The following is a 16,805-nucleotide window of genomic DNA, read 5'->3' on the forward strand; positions in this document are numbered from 1 at the left end:
TTTGACAGCTCGAGCCGGCATTGCTTACGGATTTGATTAAAATTTTATCAGTGTGCTCAGTAAGGTTTGCTTTTTCATTATGTTGTTTAAGATTATTACACAAATTCAAGTTCATTCGTGGCTAAAGTAAGAGCTCTTCGCGCAGAAGATTATCTTCTCAGATGAGGCTCATTTCAGGCTTAATGACTTCGCCAACAAACGTCACGTCGTTCTTGTTGGTAGACCCTGCATAGACGAGACAAGTTGAAATTCCGGTTACTGTTCCTCCGTCTGTCGGTCCGTGCAAGCGATAACTTAAGAAAAACTGGATATATCTTGATGAAACTTGGTACACTTATTCCTTGGCACTGAAGGGAGATACAAAACTATAATTTGGTGCAGGAGATCGCAGTAGCCAGGAACACTTGTGTTCAAAAAAATGTTTAAAAGTGGACATGACCGCACCCCTAAATGGTTTAATATAAGAACAACCAATCAGCCCATCTGTTATCTCCCTTATCAATTATTCACGATGAAAAAATGCATATGAATGTGACATATTCATCGGGGAATTATACTTCAGAACTGCCTAATTGAAATTAGTAATCCCTTCCGAAACATCTTGAATACTTGTCAGATTCCATTTTTCATGAATTTAATTATAACAGTAAAATATATTATCGACTTACCAATATTATGGCCGCTTGAAGACGATAGTTGCTTTCTTGCTTGCAAATATTTTTCACTAAATAATTATGTTTGGTTTCAAGCATAAAACACTACTAATAGTAATTCACAAAAAGCGCATTAATATTGCGCAATAAACACGCTTAAGTACGTGAAATGGAAGAATTTGCAGCGATCTCAGCTGAAAAGAGAGCAGAAGGCGCCAAAATATATAGATTTATACTTGAATTAAAAATGTTCTATCAACGTTTGCTCTACTCACCTGAGCTATGCGGATGTTCCCGAACCTCGCGCCAACGCGTCGCCTCCCTTAGTGTCTTACTTTTGGGCAGCACGCGAACCCCGGCGTTGCAGGCGAGGAACACAAGGCATTGGTGCAAATGATAGCATTGTCGTAATCCTCTTTTCTGGCGTAATACGCGAAGTTTGGAGCAAAGAATGCACGCAAGGCGAAGGTGACAAATTGGCGTGCGAAGTGGAAAACGCTTGTAAAGTCATTATTTAGTGTTTGCCGCTTACTTTAAAGATATATATTTACACATACATACATATATACAAATGCACATATGTAATTAATTTTCTTGCTTCACTCCCTTTCCTTTCGATTCCTTCGTACACGTTTCCGTTTAACACTTATACTCTACTCCCGCCTTTGACTAGATGCAATTTAACTTTTAGCGTGCACTCTGTAACGAAAAAAATAAATAATATATATTTTAGTGCTTTTTAATGGCTTTTCCAATTCATGGCATTTAGAAATGTTGTTGTTAGTATTGCATTAGCTGGCTGCACTGTGAAATGGACACTAAGCTTGTTGTCTTTGCTCGTTATTGCAGCGCTGCTAACATTTCTGCTTTGCATTGCTTTTGTTTGCATATTTATGTGTGTCGTGTAGTAATATTATTGCCTTTTAGCCTGCGATGTGTTTAGCCATTAATGGGTGCATTGACAAGGCGCGTGCAGCGCCTCTGAAGGTCGACGCGCAATCATCCATCCGCTCGCTCGCTCGCTCACTTATGGTACTCACTCGGTCTTTTATACGTAGAAACATACATATAGCCTGGCTTTGAAATGCATATAAAGAGCAAATATGCAAATGCAGTTACCCAACGCGCTCTTCAGTAAGTGCTTTTGCCTTTAAGTGATTCAGAAGCAAGTACCAAGAAACATTAAATATTAAGTAGAAAAGTCATTCAGTAAGGATATAGTATATACATATGTATGTATGATCGATTGTAGCTGTAGTGACGGCTAATTAGCGGCTTCCTATGAAGTGCTATAAATCTTGTATGAATAATTTTAAAGATAGTTATTCACTGCTTATGGAATTTTTCGAAAGACGGTAGATTTACTATTTATCGATAATTTTACTGGCAGATTGTTGACCTCTTTCGAAATTTGATGTGGCGGTTTTTGAATTTTTGAAATTCCATTTAACTGTTTGAGGATTTGTATCAATACATTTAATAATACATTGTTTACCACTTCTGGTATTTCTGGAAATTTCAGGAATCTGTTTAATTATATTTTATAGATAATTTGATTAATTGTGAGAGTTTTTAGATTTGATAACTACAACTTTGCTTCCGCCTTTTTTTTTTTGTAAATTTAAGGCTTAATACACGAAATGCTTTATGATCAATTTTTTTGTAAACTAACACAAGTTGCTTTACAAAAATTTTATATTTTTTTAATACCTAATAGAAATCATATATGTAGATGGTAGTAGTAGAGTAATAGTATCTCTATGTACATATGTGTCAACCTCAGTAAAGCGTGGACGGGTCCTCAACCGCACTTTTGGTGGAATTAAAAAAGAAAAGCAAAATTTCCCGCAAGTGTCGAGAATTCGGCTCAAAAAGTGACATTTTCAGTTGAGAATAAGTTTGGGATACACAGATCTCTACAAATGTTTTGTTGGGTTAATGTTGACACAAATGTCCAAGATCGATATAAAACGATTTAATCGACCAGTGCTTGACCCTAGAGACATCTATTGGAAAACGGCGGAAGCAAAGTTGTAGACCTAATAGGTATTACAAACTCTATGGAAAACTTAATATACCCTGATGGTGGTATGTTTTATTTATATTTGTATATGAATATGCAGAAGATGAAAAACTTTGGTGGCATTGAAGTTAACGGTCAAGCACATGAGTCGCATACCCTTTTGTATAGAATTCAATTTGTTAGCAGTGTTTTTGCTTCTACAAGTAAAAGAAAAGAAGAAAGCCGCGCTCAAAGACGGTGAACAGAGAATGGCGAATCGAAAACAGCTATAGAAATATTATTTTTATATTTCTTCATACTCTCAGCGCTCACTGGGTAGCCAAGCTAACTTCCTATCAGTTTGTACTCAACAATGGCATTGACAAACGCCACCAACACCAACCAGTATTCCCTCACCATGAATTCGTACAGTTTACTGCATTTACTCGTAATCATTCAAGTGGCAAGGTCTAACCAGTGATGGCGGAAGACGTATACTAGTCCTTGCCTCTTCCACGAAGGATTCACTTTGCATATTGTCTACGCAAATATAAAACTATCGGTATTTAACGCCTGATGCGATAAAGGTTGGAAATGTATACGCTGGGACGGACCGATGCCGATATATGGGTGCATGTGAAACGGTATTGCAGTATATGGTAGGTCTTTTAATTACTTTGAACGGCATTAATTGTGAGGCGTGAAAATGCGTCTAGCAAGTGGCTAATATAGTACATACACACGAGAATACACTCGTACCTTTTGTGCTTCGTTTTCGATATGTTGATTTAACACCAATAATGAAAACGGGGTTGTGGACAAGTGAAACACTTGTAAACATAAAGCAATAATAATAAATACCATGTCCTTAATATTGAATTTCACTTTGATATTGATTGAAAGTTCTTTAAAATGTTAACAATTATTTCAATATTCTTTTGGATAAGTTGTCATCATTGACTGGCGTTTAGTACGTTATAATTTATCAACACTGCTTCACAAAATATACGGTATCCTGCTAACGTTTCAGAACTCTCTAGAATTTGTTGTTTTTTCGTTAATATACAAAATTTTGAAGTCAATTTAGAGTTCGTCTCTGGGGTTGAGGTCAGCACACCATGCTAGTGTTAGAACTTAACTACGTTAACCCTGAACTACTTCCCTGCAGATTTTTTGAAACGCTGGAAAATATTTATTTGTTTATGTCAAAGGTATTTTTTATATATAGTAATATTTTATTATCTAATATTTTAACATGAAGCTAAATTATCATATATACTAAGTCATGACATGTGTGAAAGGTTTGTTTTTTCAAATGTTTCGTGTTCAATGGGGGTCGCACTAATTTTATAGATTTTGCTTTGAACAAAACACTTAACTTGGGCTTGTCTGATTAGAAAAAGATTTGGCACATGTTCTTTGGAAACTATTGTTAGGTCTTCCGGAGTAGGTTAGTTAGTATTTTTTGGAAATTACTTATTAACATTTTTACTGAACATTTTTGCACTAATTGTTAAGAAGTTATGTCCACTTGTGCGTTTCAAAAAAATGTCTGGTAATGATCGAAAATTATAAGAATTTTGAGAATGACTTAGATTTTTTAATCCACTTTTAAGTGTTAATGTTTTCACAAAAAATGTCTTTTTTCGGAAACAGCCATATATCAAAATGTTGACTCTACGATCATTATTCATTTATTTTAATAATTTCTTGTTTGGGTTTAGGATTTGAGATAATTTTAAGCATAAAAAACTTCTTAACAGCCAAACACCTTTTTTGGAGGTTTTGCAGGCCATAGGATGTGAAGTAAGGGAATCCCATATTTTTTTTAAGTAGAGAAGAGTTCACATATAAATGCTTTTTTTAATAGCAAATGGATAAAACGCCTAAAAAGAAGAGTTTCCCGAATACATAAAAATATATACAAATTTTTTCGAGAAAAAATTTAATTTTTGGAGCCTATAATCCATAGAATTTATTTATTGAAATTAAACTTGTAAACTTTTAAAAAACGAATAGTGTTAAATGAAATGTTTGGTTTTTTTATATTATTACTATAGAGCGGTGTGCATTTTATACTTCATTTTAACTTTTGTTTTATTTTAAGCATATGGCTAACAAGGAGTATGACAGAAGTTTGGCTGGGATCATCAAATGATCTCACATTTATGACTAACTGTAGGTATACAGTAGCGCGCAAATAATTAGAACTTTTAGATTTATTATAAACGATTACGTAATTATAGAGGAGATTCTCCAGATTAAAAAAAATATATGCTATCACATACAGTTGTCCACAAAAAAATAGGATGGCCACATGAGATAAAAACCGGCATGTTTATTTTTTCATTACACAAAAAAATGTTTGTTTTTTTCAAAATTTTTACACAATGTAATTTGTTAAGGATCTATTATATATTTCCAGATTTCATTTATTTCAGTTAAGGCTAAAGCCAAAAAATTTTATATCGCAGGTTTATATCAAGTAAACTAAAAAAAAAACTCAGTTCCACAAAAAAATCAGGAGTATTTTTCATGGAATACGTGGACCGTTCTATATTTTTAATATATAATGCTTCCAAAGTTTCGCCAGAATATGAAATAGTAAGTTCCATTGGAATAACCTCGAATTTTTTTAACACAGTATCACAGCTCTCCGAGGACACTAGAATCTATCAGATCCTGGCAACGATGTATTGGTTATTCCTTTTACAAGTCATTCCACTACTTGGCCATAAATCTCTCGAATTGATTGGTTTCTCTTCAGCTACTTTCTTCTTATATTCTGTACACAAGGCTTTCAATGGAGTTGAGGTTCAGGAGACTGAGAAGGTCACCACATAACCTCAACTCCGTTGGCCTAAACCATTTTTTTTGCGCACTTGCTTAAGTATGTTAGAGTCATTATCCCGTTGATATACTTCATATCAATGGCATATTCCAATGAGCGCATGTGTTAACTTTATCTCATATAATATTTTGACATATGCCCTGTAGGTCCATGATGCCTTCAAATTAAGTGAATTGAACCAAAAACACAATGTGAAAAACGAAAACGTACCATGATTTGGACATTCGTTATTGCTATAAACGGTTTTTGTGGTAAACCAGCGGATTATATTCTGAGTTAGAGGGACGTCGGACAAGGTTTCCTAGAGGCCTGTACTATTCAAATAAACTCAATTTGGATTTCGTCTGAACACACAATCATGTTTCGCCATCTAGACGCGGGGCAGTAGCCCATGCTTCTTTTGCAAATTGTATGCGGGATTCCTAGTGTTTCTTTTTTAATGGGGGTCTTTGTCGTGGACTTCTGGTAAAATAATTTGTTCTGTTCCAAATGCCTACAAAACAGTTTCAGTATTAAACTGACAAATTGTAGTTCGTCATGGATGCTCCTGGCCGAAGCAAAATGATTAATTTTGCAGTTAGTCGTACTAAATTGCGAATCGTTTCTTTACTGAAGTGGATGTTTTGCGCTTTTTGTCCACGAGTTTCATTATTTTCTCTCTATAAATTAAAGGCATTTGCTATAATTTTGAGGAGAGAATTTTACGATTGTTTGGATTCTCTTTATAAGTTTTTCCTGGTTTTCTCAAATTTTTTGATCGTTTCTTCCGACGTTTCCTCTATATAATGATTTCCTCTACCCATCTGGAGAAAAAACTCAATGATTAAATAAAATAATAACTAATTAAAAATTGCTGCTAGATGTATGGAAACTATATTTACTTTTCTAATTTTGCGAAAATTTTTGATGTTAAGGGACTATTTTGAAAACGACAAGATTTAAACACTCCTATTATTTTTTGTTAAATAAATAACAAGTGTCTTCGAGAACTAGGCAAAGCAGAAGTAGAATAGCCAATCATAACAATACAAAATTTCGTTTTGTATTTTAATGCTAGTATCCCGTTATATGTACCGTTATTGTTTCGCGTCCATTTGCATGTGATTTAAAAAAAGTTATGCAGTCAAACACATTTTTCAGATTGGCACTCCTATTATTTTGAGGGAAACTGTATGTATGTATGTATGAATCGCATATCGCACCTAAAATGCAAAATAACGTATCATCAAAAAATTCGAAATCGAGTACTTCAAATTACATGCATAATCGTGACATTACAAATTTTTCAGGTTCTTGCGCTCAAAATATAAAACCAGTTTTTTTAAACCAATGAAATTTGTTTTCCACTCCTCTCCATTTTATTCCGTGTTTCATTCATGCCACTGTACATTTTTGAAAATGTTGTTACGTTATTTTGGATTTTAGGTGACGATATATAGTTGACAATGACCTAAGGTTTTTGAGATTTTTTAATGAAATTAACAGTTATATATTTAACTTTTATATTCACAAGCATATAATAGTGTAAAAATAACTTTTAATCAATATTTTACTTTTGTTCAATTATTTTTGTTCACATACTAACAAAAGCGTTACATTTTATCAATTAATTAGTGGTACCTTATATATTTTACAAAGAAACCTAAAGAAATACAGAAAACACTTTTAGTTTTACTTGCGATTTTCTCGTGATTTTAAAAATAACGCTGATCGGACCAATACCGAGACGTCTTCAGTTTTTTCGCGTTGAATCTCCTCTATTCGTGCATACCCATATTAACCCCGAAATCGGGAGATGCTATTCTATATCCCACCCCTGAAATGTATTTTTGTCTTGAGTAATATTTCAAGACAATACACAACACTTTTCGCACAACTATGATTTAATACCGTACATTACTGTAATAAATCCATATTTTTTTTTGTTTTACTCACTTTCAATACAAATGCTACTCAAAAAGCTTTAGAAAAACAACGAAAACACTAGCAAAGAAAAATAAACAAACAAATTATTTAATATCAAGGCACTGCTTTAAATAGGAGTAGGTGCAGTCATAAATGCTTTCCCGCTACCAATGTTTGACAATGTTGCGCCACAATATTTACGAACATATTTTTGATAAATTGTGATAAGAAACGATTCTCTAACCAGGCACAATTTTCCGATTACTTGGCGCCCGCGAATCTGAAGGTTACCGTTGGAAAGAGGAAAGTCCTCCTGATTAAAAATATATTAGGGTGATAGGCGCCGCAAACGTTAGTTTTACCGAGATTATTCGACCTTAAACGTCGAAACCCCCGAAAAATCGCAAAATTGGACCATTTCAAGACGCTATTTCACCACCATTAAAACCGCACTTGTTTTCACATTTTTCACTTCAAATTAACTAATTTACACTATTAACTTTTAAATAAAAAACCCACAATTTTACACATTTAACAGGTTTTTTACCTAAAAAATCTTTATTTTAAAAATTAAATTTACGCTTGTTTGAAACCTCATTTGTTTACCCAAAAATTACGACGAAATGGAGCGCTTGCCATGTGATGATAATGGCAATTCGTGAAATCGCTCTTTTTTCGAAAAATTCCTCTATTCAGTCATTATGGATATTTTCCTGGTTATTAAAATTTATCAAGCAAAATAAGCAATATTATATACGGTAAATGTTCAGCAGAGCGGCCTTTCCGAAAACGTATGAACCAATTTTCACGGGAATTGTCTTAAAAAACTTCGTTCTTTAATTCCGATTCAGCGAATATGTATAATATGGACGCGTTATTTAATTTTATGGTTATTAATTGGAAACAAAAATAAAAAGAAATTAAAATAATCGATATTCTCAATATTCGAATCAGAAAGAAAATTTGTAAAAATGAGAAATAAAAATAATAATAATTGGAAAAAAATAAAAAGAAATAAAAATATCGCTATATTCGCAATATACGAGTCTGATCGTGAATTGGCAAAAAAAAAAATGAAGGAAATACATAATAGGAAAATTTACAATTAATTATTATTGCAGAAAGAAGAAGAATTTGCGACACAGAAGAATTTTGAACACCGGTGGTTTTGGACCGACCAGGGATATAGGATTTTCTCGAAGCGCTCGAAAATAATATCCCTGCGTCGGTCCAAAAACCCCGGTGTTCAAAACTTGCTGTGTACAAATTCTTCTTCTTTCTAGACAATAATAATTAAAGTATAAATTTTCCTAGTAGGTTATTTCTCATTTTTGCCAATTCACGATCAGACTCGTATATTGCGAATATCGATATAAACGTGTGATTTTTTTTGAGGTAGGATTTCATGCCAATTAGTATTTGTACAGAATTCACGTGGGATTTCAGGACATGGTGTCAAAGAGAAAGATGCTCAGTATGCTTTGGACCAGTTCATCATGGAATAGAACTTACTAAACGAGCAACGCTTGCAAATCATGGAATTTATTACCAAAATCAGTGTTCGGTTTTCAGAAACTTGCGAAATGCTTCGAAAATATCACGCTTTTTATCGACACAAAATTTTGTATCAGCGATGAGGCTCATTTCTGGTTGATATCGGCTACGTAAATAAGCAAAACTTGGCCGCATTTCGGGGTTGAAAGAGCAACCAGAAGCCGTTCAAGAACTGCACATCAATGGCATCCCGAAAAAATGCACTGTTTGGTGTGGTTTGTACGCTGGTGGAATCATTGGACCGTATTTTTTTCAAAGATGCTGTTGGACGCAACGTTACGGTGAAATGGCGATCGCTATGTCGTTCGATTGCTACAACAAACTTTTATGTTGCCAAAAATGGAAGAACTGACACTCGGTTGACATGTGGTTTCAACAAGATGGCGCTACCATGACACACAGCTCGCGATTTATTGGCCATTCTTGAGGGAAAAAAACTTCGGACAAAACAATTCATCTCAAGAAAATGGACCCTAAGTTGGCCACCAAGATCATGCGATTTAAAACGCCTAAGGACTATTTTTGTGGGGCTACGTTCAAGTCTAAAGTCTACAGAAATAAGCCAGCAACTGATTTCCAGCTTTGCGGAAGCACAACATTTCCGAAGAAAATTCGGGCTATTACCGGCCGAAACTGCTCGACAATTGCCCAAAAATTGGACGTTTCCGAATCGGACCACCTAAGACCAGCCGCGAGTCAACATTTAAATGAAATTATCTTTCAAAAAGTAAATGTCATGAACCAATCTAACGTTTCAAATAAAGAACCGATGAGATTTTGCAAATTTTATGCGCTTTTTTTTTTAAAAAAGTTTCAAGCTCTTAAAACAAAAATCACCCTTTAAAAACGCTTATGTGAAACGCCTAAAAAAATTTCTTCACTATTTTGGTTTTAAGGTGTCGGCAACGCTGGTGTTACTCGTAAATATAAACACTCTAAATTTTCAGCCATACAACTGTATGATGTGATTTTAAAATTTACTAAATTTGGCCTGAAAAATTAAGAAAATGAAAGTGAAAAATCGAATGAGTGCAATGTTAAGAGTGTATAAATAATTATAGTGAAAGAAAAACGTGAAAAATTCTGTGAAAAATGGAGAAATAAAATGTGATCATAGTGCGAAATTTGTGATTTTTTAAAACGTGAATATTTTTAAAAATATTAGCTATTTTCACATGATTTTTGGATATTACCGCCTCTATAGAAGCCCCCCTATCCGTACATACCCCATTTTATACGGAAAATTCGGTTGTTTTACACACGCCGCCAAAGTAAAGCGGAATCGTGCCCTCAACCACATTTGATAGAATAGTAAATAAATGTTGTTTTTCTATTTTTGTTTTGTGTTTTCCACCAAACTCACTTTTTTGTTGTTGTAAATTGTAAGTGCTGTCGCAGTTGGCGCAGCTGCCACCACCGGAACAACAACGAAAATCAGCTGCTACACCGCGCTGCCACAGTTCCGCTTTCACGTCTTTTCCTACTCAACGCTACTGCGCTGCCAGCGTCGTTGCTTTACCATTGCCTATCGCTCAACTTTTGATATTTCTTTCACTGTTCTAACTAGATACAATTTTTGCTCAAAATAAGCCGTGAAGTTGGTGGCTTAATAGATATTTGGACATATTTTTCCGCAAGCAATTTCACAATTTGCAGCAAATTTTATTTCACTTTAACATATCGTTTCTATTCATTTGAGCACTTAATGCAATTTTGCTGCCAAATATTTCACTATACACTGCTGCCCAATGCACTACACATCTTTTTTCGTTAAACTTTTTGTTGTTGCTGGTGTTTTTTAGGAAATCTTTTCACAACCTTTTGTAGTTTGCATATTTTCGGCGTAAAATGGAGAAACTTCAGAACATTTGCCGTTTACACCGGTATTTCTATTTCTCAGAGATTGGACAAAGTTTTCGCAACTTTGCAAGGTTTCTAAGTATTTGTTTTTACAAATTAGCACAAAAATTACGCTATTTTCACTATTAGCTCCGCAAGAACCGAAAAGTGATTTTGCACTGCAAAACTAGAATGGAACAAAATCTACACAAAGAATGAAGGAGAAATGAAAAAGTACGAAAGGGAGAATTTCGACAGCAAACGGAGAATGTCAAATGCATACATATTTACATATATTTGACGTCCTCTGCTGGCCTCGCTGTCAGTAGCTATTTGTGAGTAGATGGCGCAGTTAATGCAGTTCGATCAGAGAACGTATATTCAGAGAACGTATATTTACAGCAGAGAACGTTTAATATAGAGAAGGTTCACGGCGCGAATAACGTAAAAATATTTTTGGCTAACTCGGCAGAGATGGAAGAGTCTCACCACAGACAAATTATGAGCGTGTTTCACCACATTTAACAGCGATTGAGGGGTTTTTAGAGTCTATGAGAATAACATGTAAATGTAAATAAAAGAGAACCAATGCAGGGCAATATACATACATGTGTATTTATATGCAGGTGACTTTTGGTTGGCGGAAAAGTTCCTGTATGCTTTTGTATACTATATACAAGTAGTTAGATTTTATCTAAGTCTAATATACGTGTGTATGCATGCTCCTTATGATACTCCCAACAATAGCATTGTGATATTTTCATGCTTCATGTTAGCTTTCAACCAGAGGATCGCTTGTGTGTGATACATATGCAAATACATACATATGTATGAATGTATGCTTTTGCGTTTTGCCATCGCCAATTCAATATTGACATGTAAACATAATTATGATATGAGTATAATTTTATATGAATGCATAGTACTATTTACAGTCAATTTGGACTTGAATATTTAATAATTTTATTTGATTTTTACATAATATACTATACTAATAAATATTTTTGTATTATTTCTTAGTAATAGAAATTGAATTTATCACAACAATATAAATACATCGTCTATCATATTAATCTTATTATCTACTCATATGATTGCATGTATACGCATGTGCGCGTTCAGAAATTCATATCTTGATTTTATCACTTATCAATATATTACATGTGCGCGCATTGATCTGCATGTTCATATATTCATATATACTTATATGTACATATATTTGTATACACTTCCGAACAAATAATGCACTAGCATACAAACATACATATGTGTACACATTTGAATATGCCACCAACAAAAAATTGAAACATTGTTCTACAAAAACAACAATTGATCAAATAGCAGAAGCATCACAAGTCAATATGGCAGCCGAATTGGCGAAGCCCAAATGTAGTAAATTTTACAACAAAAACGATTTCATTCATAAACGCAGGCGCATCCACAAACGACCTCGCTTCATTCTTAAAAACAGACGCCGTAACATCTCCCCGAGCATGCCTTTGCCAACAAGCGTCTTTTCGCGACGATGGCAAAAGCTAAAAGTCATAAATTGAACAACTTTCTGATGATTCTTCACAGAAAGAAGTGAGAAAAGTGGCAACGTAGGAGTTGTCGATTTATAATATTTGTCTAAAATATTCCATCTCTGCCGAGTTAGCCAAAAATATTTTTACGTTATTCGCGCCGTGAACCTTCTCTATATTAAACGTTCTCTGTTTATAGAGAAGGTCCACCGCGTTGCCAAATTTAGGGATATTTCATTTTTGGGATATTTACAGTTTTGGATGAGCGTGTTTCACCAGAGAACGTAAAGTATAGAGAAGGTGCAAACTGAATTCTGTATGATGTTCGATCAGAGAACGTAAAGAACTTTACCTTCTCTGCACCTTCTCTATACATTACGTTCTCTGGTGAAACACGTCAATAATTTTTTGTGGTGAAACACGCTCATCCAAAACTGTAAATATCCCAAAAATGAAATATCCCTAAATTTGGCAACGCGGTGGACCTTCTCTGTAAATATACGTTCTCTGCTGCTGGCCTCGCTGTCAGTAGCTATTTGTGAGCAGATGGCGCAATTAATGCAGTTCGATGTGCTGTTTTAAGTAGTTCCGAACTTGTCTAAAGTATCCGAGCGACCTCTAGTGGCATTTTCTCGTTGTTCTTATACTAGCGCAGGTGCGGTTCAGAAACTGAAAAGTGTGGGTAACAGGCGGTATAGTATTAAATTCAGTTGAAGTTCCTGCCGCACTGAAGTGAAATGAGTGTTTTGCAGCTAGCCGATCGTTCGTGTATTGGTTCCTGAGTCAATAAATACAAATTATATTCAATTTTTGCAGTTATTTTTCAACGGGTAGTTGTGTTCCTTTATTGTTTTTTCGGGAGGTTTTTTTTTTCTTTTGAGTGCACCTCTGACAAGAGGAGTCATAGCGTAATTGAGAGCGACTCAAATTCCTTTTTAATCTCGTATTATATAAACATAATACAATTTGAATACCTAGCGGCATGCAATGTCGCCCGCTGAAATCAAATCAACAATGGAACAGGATTGCCAGATATCATCTTACGAGCATGGAACCCTTGGGAAGACGAATCGATAGAAATTATTTCCTTGCGAAAAAATCAAGAACTCGTTACTGGCAATAAGCGCCTGGTCCTCGACAGGCTAAACTTAGGCGTAAAATTCAAATACTTTTTTTAAACGTCGCCATTTTGTATATTTTTGATCGTAGGTCATTGTACTTGTAATATCTTCTAGTTTAACAAGATTTTTTTTTTATTTTTAGGTTTCATCACTGTAGCAGTCAAGGACCTTTTTAGCATCTTCGCATTGGGCTTTTGAGCTTGTGAGTCGTGAAGAACCAATACAATATGACATATTACATTATAGTTATGAAAGAACCAACACTTTTTCGCTCATAATTTCGACCGTTTTAAACGAATTGAGTTAAAAACAAATCATTTGATCAATCATTAGATCATATTATTTAGAAGAACTGTGAAAAATGTCAATAAGATCGGTCACTAGTTTCTGATAAATCGTGCCCACCGACTTTAGAAACGAGGCTTCGAGGAGAACACAATCAAAGACTGAAACAGCCGACAGGCTAGACCAGACGGACCGCTTTCCCAAATAATTATTGATTGGACAATTTACAGACACAATGTATTGTGGACATATGAGGCTGTCAGTTCAGTCGCTAAACAGACTCGAAATGGCACGGTGATGTTTTCGGGATGTTTGTCTTTTTACGATTTTGGAGATTTGGTACGAATTGAGGACATTTTAAATCAGTCCGGGTGAACCAGAATTTTAAACTACCATGCCTTTGTTTCGGCCCATCGGCCGTTTTACAACTGTCGACTAGACAACAACACGACAACGCTCCATATCATAAAGGATAGTTCTACGAAGCTTTTAAAGGCAAGTTGTACTTCCATGGCCTCTGCAGATCCCCGACTTTAACATTATTGAAAATGTTTCGACATTCATCAAACGTCCCCGTTCAGAGGGAAATTGATAAGGAAAGAAAACGTAATGACACAATTATTGAAATATTCGAAATTTGGTCCAAATTGTCACTTGATTAAAGGCATATATTGATGCGAACGGCAATGTAACCAATTATTAATTCACAACCTTATTACAGTGAATTAGGCTAAACAGCAACATTTGAAAATTATCGGCAATAAATATAAGAAACTGAAGTTTAAATTTTGTGGGAATACTACCGTTAATCATCAGATAACTTGATAAAGATCCTAGATTAAGGTCCACAACAACATAGAACTTTTTTGTACTGCAACAACAACGTCAGCAAAAAAAAAACGATTTTTGTGAAATGTGCAAACAAAAGTTCGTTGTAAAAAATACTTTTGACCACCTCTGTATATGTATGTATGTACATGTGTATATAGTATGTAAATTTCTCTCGAATACGAGCTGTATGGTATATCTTAAATCTCGGTATGTATGTATGTATGTATGTAAATACGCACTTACTTATGTATGCAATTCGTACATTGATTAGCGCCGTTGTAAAGCAGTTACAATTTGAAGCGCGTACGCTCGCTCATGGCAATGCTTGTGGGGCCAGTTCGCTGTGGGATGGCATGAGACCGTGAGTGAAAATGGAAATTTGACAGTTGACATTTGGAGCAACTTCAGTTTTAATGGAGGAAAATCCACAAATGCACATATAATACATATGCGCATTAACACATCTATGTGTGTATGTATGTATGCATTGTATGTAGATCGAGGCCAACTTTTACTTTTTCCTCACAGACTGGCAAGCCGAACCAGTTCGGGCTGATTGCCGATCTACAAGCGTAAGCAAAAATGGTATTGTATTAAGCTAGAGTAGTTATTTTTAAATGCGCTGCAATTCGTCTTTGCTCGTTGCAAGGAGCAAATTACATGCGAGATTGACTTAGCCGCTAATTTGCACAAGCGCTGAATCACAATCACATTTCAATTGCATTTTTTTTTCATTCGAGTGTGGTTTTTGTGCCTGCAGGACGTTCTTTGTTCGCGGTAGCCAGCTTTCGTTTCCTTAAATTACCGAGGCAAGGAGGAGAGGCAGGCGAAGCACAATTCAAATGCATTTCATAATCGCTTTGCATAATCGTGCAGCTGTTGACGTGCGAGATTCGCCGATTCATTTTGTGGATATTTTAAGGTTTCCTCACTCGGGTGGGTCGGCGGTCATTGGCAATAACTTACTACATTCGTACGAATGTGTGTATATGCGTGTGCAATATGTACATACATACATACATATGTATATATTCGAGCAAGTACTTCCTGGGATGCTATTATCGGCTGTTTTACTTAAGTGTTGCTGCAAAATGAGTGTCAATGAACTTGTCGAATAAAGCAAATTAATTGTGCGCATTAATTACGATCTTACACATATGCATGTGCAGGGTTATACACACATAAACAGCCACAAATGAACTTTAGCGCAACAGAGAATGCACAATGAACGTAATTTGTGTTTGAAACCTTTGTTCGTACGCATAACCTTACACATCCGTTAAATATCGCATAATTACCATTAAAACCATATAAATTTAAATTATTAAATGTAATTTTGGGATCTGTGCTTATCAAAAAGTTTAATAATTTCTCTCTAATGAAGACTCTTCAAATTACGTCATTAAAAATTGGTAATTGATGAGTAAAGTACCTGCTGGAAATTCCAAAAAAAACTCTTTTCATACCATCTGACCAAATTTGTCTCAGATTGGTCTATTTGAAATTTTCCCGCAAACAGAATCGTTACAAAATTTTTTTTCTAAATTGGTACCACTCTATTTTAGGTTCGTATTATGTTTTGTATTATTGTGCGTTTGGCAACGCGAGAGGCTTGTCTGAGGAGTTTTGTTATGAAAAAGAAAAAAACAAGACTGCGGAATCGTTGAAGAAGTTATTTGGGAAGTATATCTTGAAGTCTATCTTGAAAAAGTTAAACAAGAAGAGTTCAGACAGCAGAGAATTTCAACAACTCGCTTTTTACTAGACTCGTACCAAAAAAGTTGCTTGAAAAAGTAGCTTTGGGCACTTCAGTCATCAAACGCATTGTTACTGGCGACTAGACGTAGGTTTGCCAATATCCCTCCACAAATGAGCCGAAACCAGAAGAACCATGTCAAAGTCGGTCAAAAATCATTGTTTCCTTTGATTACGCCGGTTTGATTCACCATGATTTCGTTCCACAGAGGCAAACGGGTAATAAGAAATATTGTTTGGACAGTTTGAGGTGTCTATGTGAAAAAATTTGTGGACAAAAAATTCATTAATTTTTCACCAGGATAAGGCGGCGTCATATTTTAGCTTAATTGCGACTGACTTTTTGGCCAAGCTCGCACTGAGTCAATGCTTAGCCACTGACGTTAGACTTGGCTCCCTGAAACTTTTCGCTATCAAAACTGTAAAATCAGCTTTCGGGAACGCGCCAAAAGTCCATTGAAGCTATTAAAAGTCATTAGCTGAAGG

At 35.1% G+C, this 16,805-nt stretch overlaps 1 protein-coding gene across 2 annotated transcripts in view; it reads right to left on the bottom strand.

The window, feature by feature from the left end:
• LOC105232719 (protein encore) overlaps nucleotides 1–11,015 on the bottom strand; it is a 64,865-nt gene extending 53,850 nt beyond the window's left edge. The window contains exons 1-3 of one of the 2 annotated variants that reach the window (XM_011214515.4): nucleotides 10,329–11,015; nucleotides 929–1,352; nucleotides 669–847 (exon numbers count right to left, since the gene is read on the bottom strand). The gene's annotated coding sequence lies outside the window, so the exon portion shown is untranslated. The remainder of the gene's footprint in view (nucleotides 1–668; nucleotides 848–928; nucleotides 1,353–10,328) is intronic. The other variant, XM_049458981.1, reaches the window with a different exon arrangement.
• Between the last annotated feature and the right edge of the window lie 5,790 nt (nucleotides 11,016–16,805).

The sequence above is a fragment of the Bactrocera dorsalis genome, chromosome 5 (assembly GCF_023373825.1).
Source record: "Bactrocera dorsalis isolate Fly_Bdor chromosome 5, ASM2337382v1, whole genome shotgun sequence".
NCBI lineage: Eukaryota > Metazoa > Arthropoda > Insecta > Diptera > Tephritidae > Bactrocera > Bactrocera dorsalis.